This window comes from Sciurus vulgaris (assembly GCF_902686455.1).
Source record: "Sciurus vulgaris genome assembly, chromosome: 16".
NCBI lineage: Eukaryota > Metazoa > Chordata > Mammalia > Rodentia > Sciuridae > Sciurus > Sciurus vulgaris.
Window position 1 is genome coordinate 13,286,407 of NC_136477.1, and position 14,111 is coordinate 13,300,517.

Genomic DNA, 14,111 nt, shown 5'->3' on the forward strand with positions numbered 1-14,111 from the left:
GGAGGATGACACATAATGGGGGGGAGGGAAGGGTTAGTGTTAGGGTTAGATTTAGGGTTAGGGAGGGGGGCAAGTATGGAGGAAGGAAGTACTGTATAGAGGGTAAAGAGGGGTGGGAGTGGTGGGGGGAAGGGAAAAAATAACAGAATGAATCAAACAACATTGCTCTATGTAAATTTATGATTACACAAATGGTATGCCTTTACGCCATGTACAGAGAAACAACATGTATCCCATTTGTTTACAATAAAAAAAAAAAAAGGAAATCTTCCAGAGTAATTCAAAGTAATGTTGCACGTTGACTTCACACTATTTTAGGGTAGATATGCCTCTAAGTCAATCAAGACATTGAAATTTATCTTTGTGTCCATTACACTATATATATATATTAGATACATCATTTTTACCTTACTACCTATGCAGGATGAATAAGATGCACCAAGGAACATGCTGAAGAAAAACCAAAACTGTAATGAGGAGAATCAACTCCAGGTCCCAGGACAGCTGGGAAACACGGTATCAAGTTCAGGTCTATGCTACCAGAGAAAGAAGTTAGAGATGGAGCAAGGAATCAAGAACACGAAGGTCAAAACCTGCCGTTCAGATCATCTCCTACTATAAAGTTATGCAGATGACCTCAGCTGCCTAGTGTAGCTCACACCACGTTAGTAGAAGTAATCGTCATTTCAGACTGTGGGAACCTCAAAATATTTCCAAAATGGGCAATAACTTTCTTAAAGTAAGAAAATGACAAAAGGGAAATATGCATTGATATCTCAAATATCAGAAATCTTAATAAACAGAGTTATTCAAATTATATAAAGTCATTGAAATCAAAGATGAAATTCAAAGAAAAATCTAGGAGTGTCGAGTTGTATTCCCGTGACCTGACCGTGGAACTGCAATTCCTGGCTCTGAGGATGAGAGCCCAGCACTCAGGGAGGCTTCTGAAGGTACAGCCTCTGCAGTTTCCTCACAGGTGTCTTTAAGCGCACTCTTGATGTCCTTATTCCTCAGACTGTAGACATAGGGGTTCAACATGGGGGTAAGCACACTGTACATCACCGAGGCTGTTGCACTTGAATGTGAATTATGGGTTGCTGCAGCACTGAAGTACACTCCTAGGATTGTAAAGTAGAACAAGGAGACCACAGAGAGGTGAGAAGCACAGGTGGAGAAGGCTTTGTACCTCCCCTGAGCTGATGAGATTGCAAGGATAGAGGACACTATCTTGGAGTAGGAGTAAAGGATGCCAGCAAGGGGGCCACCTCCCAGCAACACAGATGTCACATACATCACCAGGTCATTAGGAAAAGTGTCAGAGCACGAAAGTTGGACCACCTGGTTAAGTTCACAGAAAAAGTGTGGGATTTTCAAGTCTGTGCAGAAGGACAGTCGCAACAACATTAAGCTTTGTAACAGGGCATGCAGGAGGCTCAGGATCCAGGACACCACAACCATGAACACACAGCGTGGGGGGTTCATGATGACTGTGTAGCGCAGGGGGCAACAGATGGCCACAAAGCGGTCATAGGCCATCACGGCCAGAAGAAAGTTTTCCAAACTTGCAAAGACTATGAAAAAGTGCAAATGCATAATGCAGCCTTCAAAGGTTATGACTTTGCTCTGTGTTGCATATTCACCAGCATCTTTGGGACAGTGGTGGAGGTGAGACAGATGTCAGAAAAAGACAGGTTGGTGAGGAAGAAGTACATGGGTGTGTGCAGGTGGGAGTCCAAGGTGATGGCCCAGATGATGAGTAGGTTTCCAAATATGGTGATCAGGTACATGGAGAGGGAAAGCCCAAAGAGGAAGGGTTGCAACCCAGGTTCCTCTGAAAATCCCAGAAGAAGAAATTCTGAAATTTGTGTAGTGTTTCCTTGTTCCATGTGGTCCATCTGGCTACCGAAGGAGAGAGAGAGACTTAAAGAGAAAAAAAAAAAAAAAAAAAAAAAAAGACAGGTATTACTAGCTTTTCAGAATTGCTCTCATTTATGGTATAACCAAGAAACTACTTTTATGGTTCATATATGAATCTGGTCCACTTTCAGGGATCACTCCAATGTTTATGATTACAATTCCTTTCCCATTCCTAGACCTTCCCAGGAGATCATGTACTCTACAATAACAAATTTCTGTATGCATTTAAAAATAAAATTCAATATAAACCTTGTCCCTTGACAATGTGTAAGCAATGCAGAAGAAAACACGGATCCCTAAATCTTACCATGTAGAAAGAATGTAAGAAAAAAATTAAATCATATAGTACTTCAAATGATAGCAGATGATTAAGATAAAAAAAGGAGTTCAAAAGAAGAGAGTGGATTAGGGTGGTTTCTATTAAAAATTGTTCACTCAAGACCAAAAAGCATGGTGACATCTGAAAAAAGATGTCATGGAATTTAGAAATGATAAACATGCAAGAAATTGGAGATAATAGCCACCGCAACTGGGGTAACACATCACCTCTATGTTTCCAAATACCACACAGGATCTCTCTCACATATAAAATTATTTCGTGTCAAGAAATGTTTTTTAAAATATAGTAGTTTCTCATTGTTACACCTGCACCATAATTATTCCTTCTGCAGTATTAGATGTAAGTAGGTATTTAATAAAGAGACAGTAAGTGTAGCCCTTATGATCACAGTGCCTAGAGTAACTACTGGGTCCCTCAAATTTCAACCTACTAATCAATTATGTTGTTAAATACAATAATAATGCTCTTTGTCTCAGTTTTTTTAAGTTGTGAAATGTAATAGTAGTAGAGTTTGTAGATTTATTTTAAGAATTGAATGAGATAATACATACATTATATAAAATTTTAATTTAAGTTGTTTGGTAGGAGGAGCGAGACTGTTAAGAGTCAGTGTTCCAAAGTGTTGAGGATCACTAGGTTCATATCCACAGGAATCAAAATCAGAGAGCGAAGAGATCTCTGCATCCCATGTCCACTGTGGAAGTGTTCATAATAGTTAAGATACAGAAACAAACTAGGTGCCCATTGGTGGATGAATGAATGGAACACATGGATGGAGCAGGAGGATACTAAGTAAATGGAATATTCCAGCAGACAAGGGTCTCATGCCCTCATCCATGTGAGGAGGGTAAAGAGACTTGATCTCACAAAGAAAAGGTGACATGATGGTCCCTGGAGCTGGGGAGAGTCGGCACAGGAGAGAGAGAGATTAGATAACAGGTACCAAAACAGAGTTAGACAGGAGGAATTCGTTCTACTGTTTTATAACATCATAGTGTAACTGTATTCTACACCAATCTACATTTCAAAAAGCTAGAAAAGAAGGGTCCAAAGTTTCCCAGTCATCAGTAATGACAGATGCTGTAGGAGCTGGAAATGCCAATCACCCTGAGGTAGGCACTTGTGCCAAGTGATGCTACTGTGCCCAGAAATACGTGCCAGTGTGATGTGTCCATTAAAATGATGTACAAAGCATAGAAGCAGCAGTGACCAGCTGCCACTGAAACATCAGGCCGAAAGGGCTCCCTCCACCCAGTGTTTCTGCATTTGCAATTCCTTAAGTTGTCTCCAAAACCTTCCCTTGAATTTAAGTGGATTCTCTTTTTACTTCCATGTATTGCACTGAGTTTTGGGATCTGGAAGCTGAATCCCCATTTGGGAAACAGATAGAAAGCCATCTCCAGTACTTTCCCAATCCCTGAGGGGACCAAAATACACCTAGTCCAGACCATGGTTTTAAATAACCAATCTCAAATAACTTTGCAGAAATCATGGTAGATTGATTATGACATAGTGGTTTAATGAAGAACGATACCATAGAATGTCAGAAGTGTGAATGTTAAGCCATACAATAAGTATTTTGCAGTCATTTAAATAATTAGACTTTGCAATGCTTGATAGCAGAGACTTTGTAAGGTGCTGTTGAATGAGAGGTAATGAAAGAAACAGGATAGAATCTGATGAGGTATCTGATGAAACCAATTTTGTTGACTTTCACACATTCCAACAATAACACTATAAATAATAAATGAACCTAACAGCAGATATTAAAATTGATTTTTAAAAAGTTCAATTCCTTTTTTATTTATTTATTTATCTTTTTATTGTAAACAAATGGAATACATGTTGTTTCTCTGTTTGTACATGGTGCAAAGGCATACCATTAGTGTAATCATAAATTTACATAGAGTAATGTTGTTTGATTCATTCTCTTATTTTTCCCTTCCCCCCACCCCTCCCACCCATCTTTACCCTCTATACAGTACTTCCTTCCTCCATACTTGCCCCCCTCCCTAACCCTAAATCTAACCCTAACACTAACCCTTCCCTCTCCCCCATTATGTGTCATCCTCCACTTATTAGCGATATCATTCGTCCTTTGGCTTTTTGAGATTGGCTTATCTCACTTAGCATGATATTCTCCAATTTCATGCATTTGCCTGCAAATGCCATAATTTTATCATTCTTTATGGCTGAGTAATATTCCATTGTATATATATACCACAGTTTCTTTATCCACTCATCAATTGAAGGGCATCTAGGTTGGTTCCACAGTCTGGCTATTGTGAATTGAGCAGCTATGAACATTGATGTGGCTGTATCTCTGTAGTATGCTGATTTTAAGTCCTTTGGGTGTAGGCCAAGGAGTGGGATAGCTGGGTCAAATGGCGGGTCCATTCCAAGTTTTCTAAGGAATCTCCACACTGCTTTCCAGAGTGGCTGCACTAATTTGCAGCCCCACCAGCAATGTATGAGTGTACCTTTCTCCCCACATCCTCACCAACACCTGTTGTTGCTCGTATTCTTGATAATCGCCATTCTAATTGGGGTGAGATGGAATCTTAGGGTGGTTTTGATTTGCATTTCTCTTATTACTAGAGATGTTGAGCATTTTTCCATATGTTTGTTGATTGCTTGTGGATCTTCTTCTGTGAAGTGTCTATTCATTTCCTTAGCCCATTTGTCGACTGGATTATTTGAATTCTTGGAGTAAAGTTTTTTGAGTTCTTTATAGATTCTGGAGATTAGTGCTCTATCTGAAGTATGATTGGCAAAGATATTCTCCCACTCTGTAGGCTCTTTCTTCGCATTGCTGATAGTTTCCTTTGCTGAGAGAAAGCTTTTTAGTTTGAATCTATCCCAGTGGTTGATTCTAGCTTTTATTTCTTGTGCTATGGGAGTCCTGTTAAGGAAATCTGATCCTAGACCAACAAGGTGAAGATTGGGACCTACTTTTTCTTCTATAATCTGCAGGGTCTCTGGTCTGATTCCGAGGTCCTTAATCCATTTTGAGTTTAGTTTCGTGCATGGTGAGAGATATGGGTTTAGTTTCATTCTGTTGCATATGGATTTCCAATTCTCCCAGCACCATTTGTTGAAGAGGCTATCTTTTCTCCATTGCATATTTTTGGCACCTTTGTCTACTATGAGAAAATTGTATTTATTTGGATTTGTGTCCGTGTCCTCTATTCTGTACCATTGATCTACCTTTCTATTTTGATACAAATACCATGCCGTTTTTGTTACTATTGCTTTGTAGTAGAGTTGAAGATCTGGTATTGCAATACCCCCTGTTTCACTCTTCCTGCTAAGTATTGCTTTAGCTATTCTGGGTTTCTTATTCTTCCAGATGAATTTCATGATTGCTTGCTCTATTTCTGTAAGGTACGTCATTGGGATTTTAATTGGAATTGCATTGAATTTGTATAGCACTTTAGGTAGTATGGCCATTTTGACAATGTTAATTCTTCCTATCCAAGAACATGGAAGATCTTTCCATCTTCTAAGGTGTTCTTTAATTTCTTTCTTTAGTGTTGTATAGTTCTCATTGTAGAGTTCTTTCACCTCTTTTGTGAGATTGATTCCCAAGTATTTTATTTTTTTCGAGGCTATTTTGAATGGGGTAGTTTTCCTAATTTCTCTTTCTGAAGATTCATCACTTATGTATAAAAATGCGTTGGATTTATGGGCATTGATCTTGTAACCTGCTACTTTACTGAATTCACTTATGAGAATACACTTTCTTCTCAGCAGCACATGGATCCTTCTCTAAAATAGACCATATATTAGGCCACAAAGCTAATGTTAGCAAATACAAGAAGATAGAGACCCTACCTTGTATTCTATCAGATCATAATGGATTGAAGTTAGACATAAATGAAAGAGTAAAACACAGAAACTATAACAACATCTGGAGATTAAACAATATGCTATTATATGATGAATGGATAACAGAAGATATTAGGAAGGAAATTAAAAAATTCTTAGAGGTAAATGAGAACAAAGGAACATCATATCAAAATCTCTGGGACACTATGAAAGCAGTACTTAGAGGGAAATTTATTTCATGGAGCGCATTTAATAAAAGAAGTAAAACTCAACAAATAAACGACCTAACACTACAGCTCAAAGCCCTAGAAAAAGAAGAACAGAACAGCACCAAAAGTAGTAGAAGACAGGAAATAGTTAAACTCAGAGCTGAAATCAATGAAACTGAAACAAAAGAAACAATACAAAAAATTGACAAAATAAATAGTTGGTTCTTCGAAAAAATAAACAAAATTGATAAACCTTTAGCCACACTAACAAAGAGAAGACGAGAGAAAACCCAAATCACTAAAATTCGGAATGAACAAGGAAATATCACAACAGACAGGATTGAAATACAAAACATAATTAGAAGCTATTTTGAAAATCTATACTCCAACAAAATAGAAAATTTCGAAGACATCAACAGGTTTCTAGAGACATATGAATTGCCTAAACTGAACGAGGAGGACATAAACAATTTAAATAGACCAATTTCAAGTACTGAAATAGAAGAAGTCATCAAAAACCTACCAACAAAGAAAAGTCCGGGACCAGATGGGTTCTCAGCCGAGTTCTACAAAACCTTTAAAGAAGAGCTCATTCCAATACTTCTCAAAGTATTCCATAAAATAGAAGAGGAGGGAACCCTCCCAAACTCATTCTATGAAGCCAATATCACCCTGATACCTAAACCAGACAGAGACTCATCAAGGAAAGAAAATTTCAGACCAATATCCTTAATGAACATCGATGCAAAAATTCTCAACAAAATTTTAGCAAATTGCATACAAAAACATATTAAAAAGATAGTGCACCATGATCAAGTGGGTTTTATCCCAGGGATGCAAGGTTGGTTCAACATCAGGAAATCAATAAACGTAATTCACCATATTAATAGACTTAAAGTCAAGAATAACATGATTATTTCAATAGATGCAGTAAAAGCATTTGATAAAATACAGCATCCCTTCATGCTCAAAACACTAGAAAAAGTTCAATTCTTAATTTTGAAAGCTTGCAATAAAAACTCTGTGCATTCTGTACAAAACCAGAGTATTGGCACTTAACCTGAATGTATGAATCCTAATCCTAAATGAATCCTAAATGAATTTCACTTAGCTTGTGTCCCATTCCCAAGGTATCTCATCATGAATGTGCATATTTCCCAAAATCAGAAAAAGGTCCAAATCTGCAACACTTCTCATTTTAGGTATTTAGGATAAGGGTTACTGAGCTTCTACCATTTAAATCCCCAAGTAAATTAAAACACAACTTCATCGTCCATCGTCTGGATGCACTGAGACTTTACTCCTGATTCATTCAACAAATATTGAGAATCTGGCTAGGATCCAACATTCTAGGAATATTCTGTATTATACTTTTTATCAGTGTCTGTCAATTTAATTACTAAATTATATTACCATTAAATTATTGATGCGTCGTATTGGCTTTATTTAATTGTAATGTTATGTCAAATTTTATTTTTTTAAATTTGAATTTAGCTTATAATTTTTTACAGACTGCATTTTGATTCATTGTACACAAATGGGATACATTATTTCATTTCTATGGTTGTACACAATGTAGATTCATACATTTGTATAATTCTTTTAAAAATTTTTATTCATTTTAAAATGAAAATTATTTATATGTGTGGGGTACAATATGATACTCAGATCTATGCATATATTATATAAAGTCTCAATGTAGTTAATTGACAGTTTCATTACCTCACCAGTGTATCATTTTGTGTGGTGAGATCGTGAAAAATCTATTTTATTTCATTAAGTATTATTATGAACACACATTAATTGTATAAATTAATGGGATTCACCATGGTATTTCTACATAGGGGCACATCGTACACTAATAATGTCCATCCATTCTTCTACCCTAACTCAACCTCCAGGGTCCCCTTCCCAAGGGCCTAGAAATCCCTCTTCGACTTGCAGGTCATCTTCACATATTTTGTTTCCACAGATATTAAAGCAGAAGCATTGTCTCTCTTTCAATTCCTGACTGCTCTCCAGTTCCATTCATTTTACTGCAAATGGCAGAATTTCCTTCGTTGTGTCCTAAAAATACTCCCTTGGAAAGATATGCCATATTGTCTTCATCCATTCCTCTCTTGACGGATGGAAGACCCCATGGTACAGACCTATTTGAGGAATTTTTAAATATACCAAAATTTGTTATTAACTGTGGGGATCATGCAGGGCAGTAATAGGTTACTAATAGTCATTTCTCCAATATAACTGAAACTTGGTGCACTTTGTTCAACATCTACCTTCTCTTCTCTCTCTCCAGTATCTTCCTACCTTCTGGTTACCAACTCTCTGATATGTTCCTCTTATAGATTAAATTTGAGGTGTTCCCCAAAACCTCCTGTGTTCAGAAATGAAATGATTAGATTGAGATATATGATCAAATCAGAAGATTAATCCATTTTAGGGAATGATAATTTTAAAGAATTACTCTATTGAGTGGCAATGTATCTAGGTGGGGCAGGACTGGAGGGAGTGGGTTTCTGGGGAAGTACCCTGGTGATTATGCATTGTGCCCCTGGCTCTTCCCACTACTTCCTTCGGGTTACCATGTGGTGAGCAGCTTCCTCCACCATCCCTGCTGCCATGATGTTCTACCTGACCTTAGGCCAATGAGGATGGCTTTAACTGACTGTGGACTGACCCTCTGAAACAAAGATCCTAAATGAATTTTTTCTTCTTTAAGTTGTTCTTGTCACAAGTTTTGGTCACAGCAATGAAAATACAACTAAGATATAAACTGGTATTTTGGTCATAGCAATGAAAATGTGACTAATATAGAAACTGGTACTGAGAGGTAGTATCATTACTCTGACTAAGCTGACCATGTGGGTCAGAATTCTTTGGAAATGATTTTCAGGAGACATGTGGAAAAGATTGGAAATGCAAATAGAGAAGTCTTAGAATGTTATAAGTGGAGCTTCGTGGGTGATCTCATGGGAGCTCCGAGACCAGAATGCTGACAGGAATACAGATAGTCAGAATGGTGCTCCAGAGATTTCAAAGGGGAATAGGACTCTGCTGTCAACAGGAAAGAGGTCACTTGTGTTACATTCTGCCAAATAATTTGTCAATATTCTCCTCATGTCCAGAGACTTTGTGGGAGGCTGAATATAAAACTTATGGACTAATTAATTTGGAGGAGAAAATTTCAAGGCAGCACAGCATTCAGATGATGACGGGAGTATTGCTGACCACCTTTTACCCCATTTACTGTGAGATTCCGGAGTAAAAATCAGAGAGGTGAGGTCTGGAAAGCTCGCAGTTTAGTCAGAAATGGTGACAAGGAAGATGTGGTTGTTAAAGAGAATCTTGTTGCTAAAGTGAAGCTAAGAATTTTGTACAAAGACAATAGGAAAAATGCCTTGAATTCATCTCAGGATTAAACCAAGACCACATCCATTTCAGGATCAAGGATATAAAGGGGAAAGTCCACAGTGTGCTACATGCATATGTGGTATGTGTGTGTGTGTGTGTGTGCACATGGTGTGTACACGTGTGTGTGCACATGGTGAGCCTTTGGGGCTGAGAACAGGTTTTAGAGAAAAGGTATGTAGACTTAATATAATACCATTTCCTAGGGAAACGATTTGGTCAATATAGCCATACATTGTCAAAGTTTATATGGTAGAAGCTACAAAATTCTAGTGGAAAACAAAAACCAAACTTGAAATGGAGAGCTACTCCAGGTGTATGAGAAGACACATGTTGTCAATTTGTGTGTGAGACAAGGAAAGAACATTCAGAGGTGAAATTATTAGATCATAAGAGATGTAACCTAATCAGTGGATTAATCTACTGATATGGATTAATTGTTTGGAAGGAGAAGGTATGTCACTGGGAACATGACTTTGGGGTTTATCGTTTGTTCCTGGTGATCCAAGTTCTCTTTCTGCTTCCTATTGACATGTCCTGAGCTGTTTTCCTCCACCACGCCCTTCTGCCATGATGTCCTGCCTCCCCTCAGGCCCTGAGCAATGGAGTAGGTCATCTGTGGACTCAGACCCCTGAAATGGTGAGCCTCAGATAAGCTTTTATTCTTTTACTATATTATCTACTACGTCCCTTGTGATGTTAAACATAAAAAAAATACATCCTTGACTTCATTTTAGTGAAAAATGACCCAGTCTTTCACTTTTAAGATGTGGGTTTTTTTATAGGATGATGAACTTGAGGATAGTCATCTATAATTCTCTTTTGCTGATTTTTTTCATAAACAAACTTTGGAATTTTCCAGAAAAAATTTCTGAACCTATTTCTATGGTCATAGACTTTTCATCTTCAGCTTTATGATGTGATGAGTTACAGTGTATGTAACTTTTTAATTAACACATACTAATTGTTCATATTCATGGATCCAAGGTGATAATTCCATAAATGCATATAAGATGTCATGATCAAAACCAGTCTTAATTTTTCCACCTTCCACCCCAACACCTGAACAATATCTAGTTCACTAATTATTGGGAGGATTGAACTGACCTTGGGTTCCTTGACCATGATGCTCTTCTCCAAATTAACCTTTATTCTCAGGGTCTTGGAAATGTCCTGAAATCCCTCATGCTCAGGCCTTTCTTAAATTTATTTACTGGTCTCTTCTCCAAACCTGGGCTTTGCCCAGTTGGTTACATCACTGTCCCTAAGGTCCGACTCGGAATTACCTAATTGTCATAATAATCACATAAGTATATATAATCATTAGGCATCAAAAATATGAAAATAAATGAATAAAACATCTCAGTGAGTGGAAAAACACTTCTAACTACAGTTTGAAAACACACATGCATCAGAACAGAGAATTCTGAGCCCCTAACTGATTTCACACAAACACAAATGGCGGCCTTACAAGTCTGTACTTACAGGTTGCCACACAATAATCAGTTCTGTAACCAGAAGTGCAGGACACAGGGTGTTCAGGAGGAAAGATGCAGACCACAGGCCAGGGCTTCAAGATCACATAATGCAGGGATGACAGATGGGGTGTTTGTCAGCTTTCCATTGCTGTGATCAAAATCCCAGTAAGGACGATTTAGTGGAGGAAAGGTTTATTCAGTCCAACGGCTTCAGTTCATGATGGGCTGGTGCCACTGGGCCAGGTGAGGCAGAACATCATGGTAGAAGGGAATGGCAGAGCAATGCTCTTCAGATCATGGTAGCCAGGAAGCAGAGAGAGGGACGGTCCCAGGGACAACTTATGGTTCCCATGAATCACTCACAGACCCCTAATTCCTCCAACTTGTCCCCCACCCCTGCTGTTTCTGGCACCTCCCAATAATCCAATCAAATTCTTAAGCCACCTAATTGATTAATTCACTGAAGAGTGAGAGCCCTCGTGATCCAAAGCTTTCCTAAAGGCAGGAGGTTAAAGAACCCTGAAGAGCCTGTGAGAAGGTACACATGGGGGCTGTAAACTTTCTATCAATGACTTTGCTTTGTGTGTCCATACTCCCCAGCATCTCTGGAAGGTGATGGGACCAACACATGTCAGAAAAAGCACAGGTTAGGGAAAAAGAAGCAGAAGGGTATGTAGAGGTGGAAATCCATGGGTGTGTTTACAAACACAGGGTGCAGGTACATGGACAGGAGTGTGCCCAAGGAAGGTTAGCAAGGTGACATTTGACAGAGACCTCAGTAGGCACAGAGGGCAGGAGAGAGACAAGGTTGTCCAGTGAAGTGTGGTCCTTGCAGGTAGAACAGCAGAGCACAGGCCCTGAGGCAGCATCTTGGTTTAAGTGTTCAGGTCTGAAAGGAAGCCTGAGAGTCCAGGGGAATGAGGAACAGGAGTGAGGAGCCATGAGGTCAGAGAATGCAGAGGACTGAACTGGCCTCCCTGTTGCTGCTGAAAACTCAGGAAACAAGGGGCACGCTGAGCTTCTTGCACTTGCTTAATTTTGTTGCAAACACGTCCTGTGGATTTAAGTGACACTTCCCTTCATTGAGTCCTAGATTCTGAGTCATGCTAGGGACAATGCGTCAGTTACCCTGCAACAAGGACTACTCTCACCAGATTGCAGGTGAACAATATTAATCTAAGAGCTCATCTGGAAAAGTAGAAAAATTAAAAATCAATGAGGGAGCTGTATTTAACTCACTGATAGGCATGTGCCAGGACAGGGCCTGAGCCCAGGGATTGAGCTTGCCGAGTGTTTCCTGTGTCACTAAGCTACAACCCCAGCCACCGGCAGAGTTCACCACACAGAGCATAGCACTGTTCACACACTCCCATAAATTCATTCAAATGAACATTTTAAAAAGTCCAAACAGGAAGTGAGTAGAAAAACACGATTCTTTTTGATGCCATGCAAACCGAAAGTGGAATAAAAACTGCACAAATTCATATTATGGGGTAAAGGTCTTGCACAGAAAAATTGGAACATGGAAATTAACTGACTGAAAATGCACAGATACCTTCTGGGCTTTCTGGTGAGGAAACCTGGCTGAGTAATGACTTCAGCTCACTCATTTCACGAATTCAATTATGTTTTTGACATGAATATCTGATGTGAGAGAAGATGTATGACAGGGCCCAGGAACCGCTGTTGCGAGGTAGCCAGGTTCCTTGTCTGGATGGTTCTCAGCAGCAGGAAATAACCCCATTAGCCATGACATAAAGTGGCCACATGTTGGTTCAAGACAAAAGAGCCCCAGGGCCTCTCAGCACTGTGTGGCTGCGCCCCAGCATCTAGATGCTGAGACTCAGCTGAAGAGGCTCAGGAGGGCTCGGGATGCCTCTCCTCCCATACACTCCGTCTCCTCACAGTGCCATTGGAGGGACCCTCTGTTTGCAGGATGGGTGGACGTGCAGCGGAGGCCAAATGAGGGGTGAAAAGCACAGGAAACAAGTCAAGTGAGCAGCTGGCAGCTGCTTATTTCCAGCACTCCTTTGACATTTAGGAACAGCATTCATGATTGCTCTGCTTTCCAAGTTCACTTCAGATAACTGTAAACAGTGACTACACTGAGGTTCCCTTTCAGGAAACCAAAGAGGTTGAAGGGACATGCAGATAGGGGCAGGAGGACCTGGGTACCTGAATCACATGACTGGGCAGGAAAGCAGCCCTTAAGAAGTCATCCTGTGATCACGAAGACTGCAGGCCCCGCTTGAGAAGATCTGTAGTGCTGAGGTTGACGCTGCTCATTCACAGCTCCTTTAGTGGTCCAGAGAAAACTTGAAAAAGTAGAATATTGATTCAGCACAATGGCAGGAGTTGTATTTGTAGACAACCCTGGATGTTTTTCAAGCAGAAACAGGTAAATAATTCAATACTAAACACAAGAGATACCTCGTCCTTAACTCCAATGAACAACCGCGTGTGTTAAATGAGTTAATTTACAGTGTGAAAATGACATCTTTAGCTGATGACACAGTGCATGACGTGCAGTCCACCTCACTGCATTTCAGGTTATCTCCTCTGGAAATACTCAGGCAGCATTTGGATTTTGAATTGGTGAATATTCCTGATGTGTAGAAAAGTGTGACACACACTCAGTCACACCCCATGGGACGCTGTGTTTGTGCCCAGGACCTGGAAGTCGCCAGCTGCTCAGGATGGCATGACTTTGTGCTTTGCTTCTTGGGTTTTGCTCCTTCCTATAACGTACACATTAACTTTTACAAAATGAGGATTATTCTAAAGACCTGGGGGGGGGGGGAACATATTTGTCTTTCCACATAGACTGCAGCTGCAGACATTTCTTTGAAAATTACTTTTTACAAGTGATGATAGCCCAGTAGAAATGAACTGGAAAAGAAACATGATCCTACTGAGAATAAAAGC

General features: G+C 39.5%; 1 pseudogene across 1 annotated transcript; it reads right to left on the reverse strand.

The window, feature by feature from the left end:
* Positions 1-858: 858 nt before the first annotated feature.
* LOC306647104 (olfactory receptor 7A5-like) lies at positions 859-1,889 on the reverse strand (annotated as a pseudogene). Its single transcript has one exon. The product of its transcript is annotated as an olfactory receptor 7A5-like (transcript).
* Positions 1,890-14,111: the final 12,222 nt, after the last annotated feature.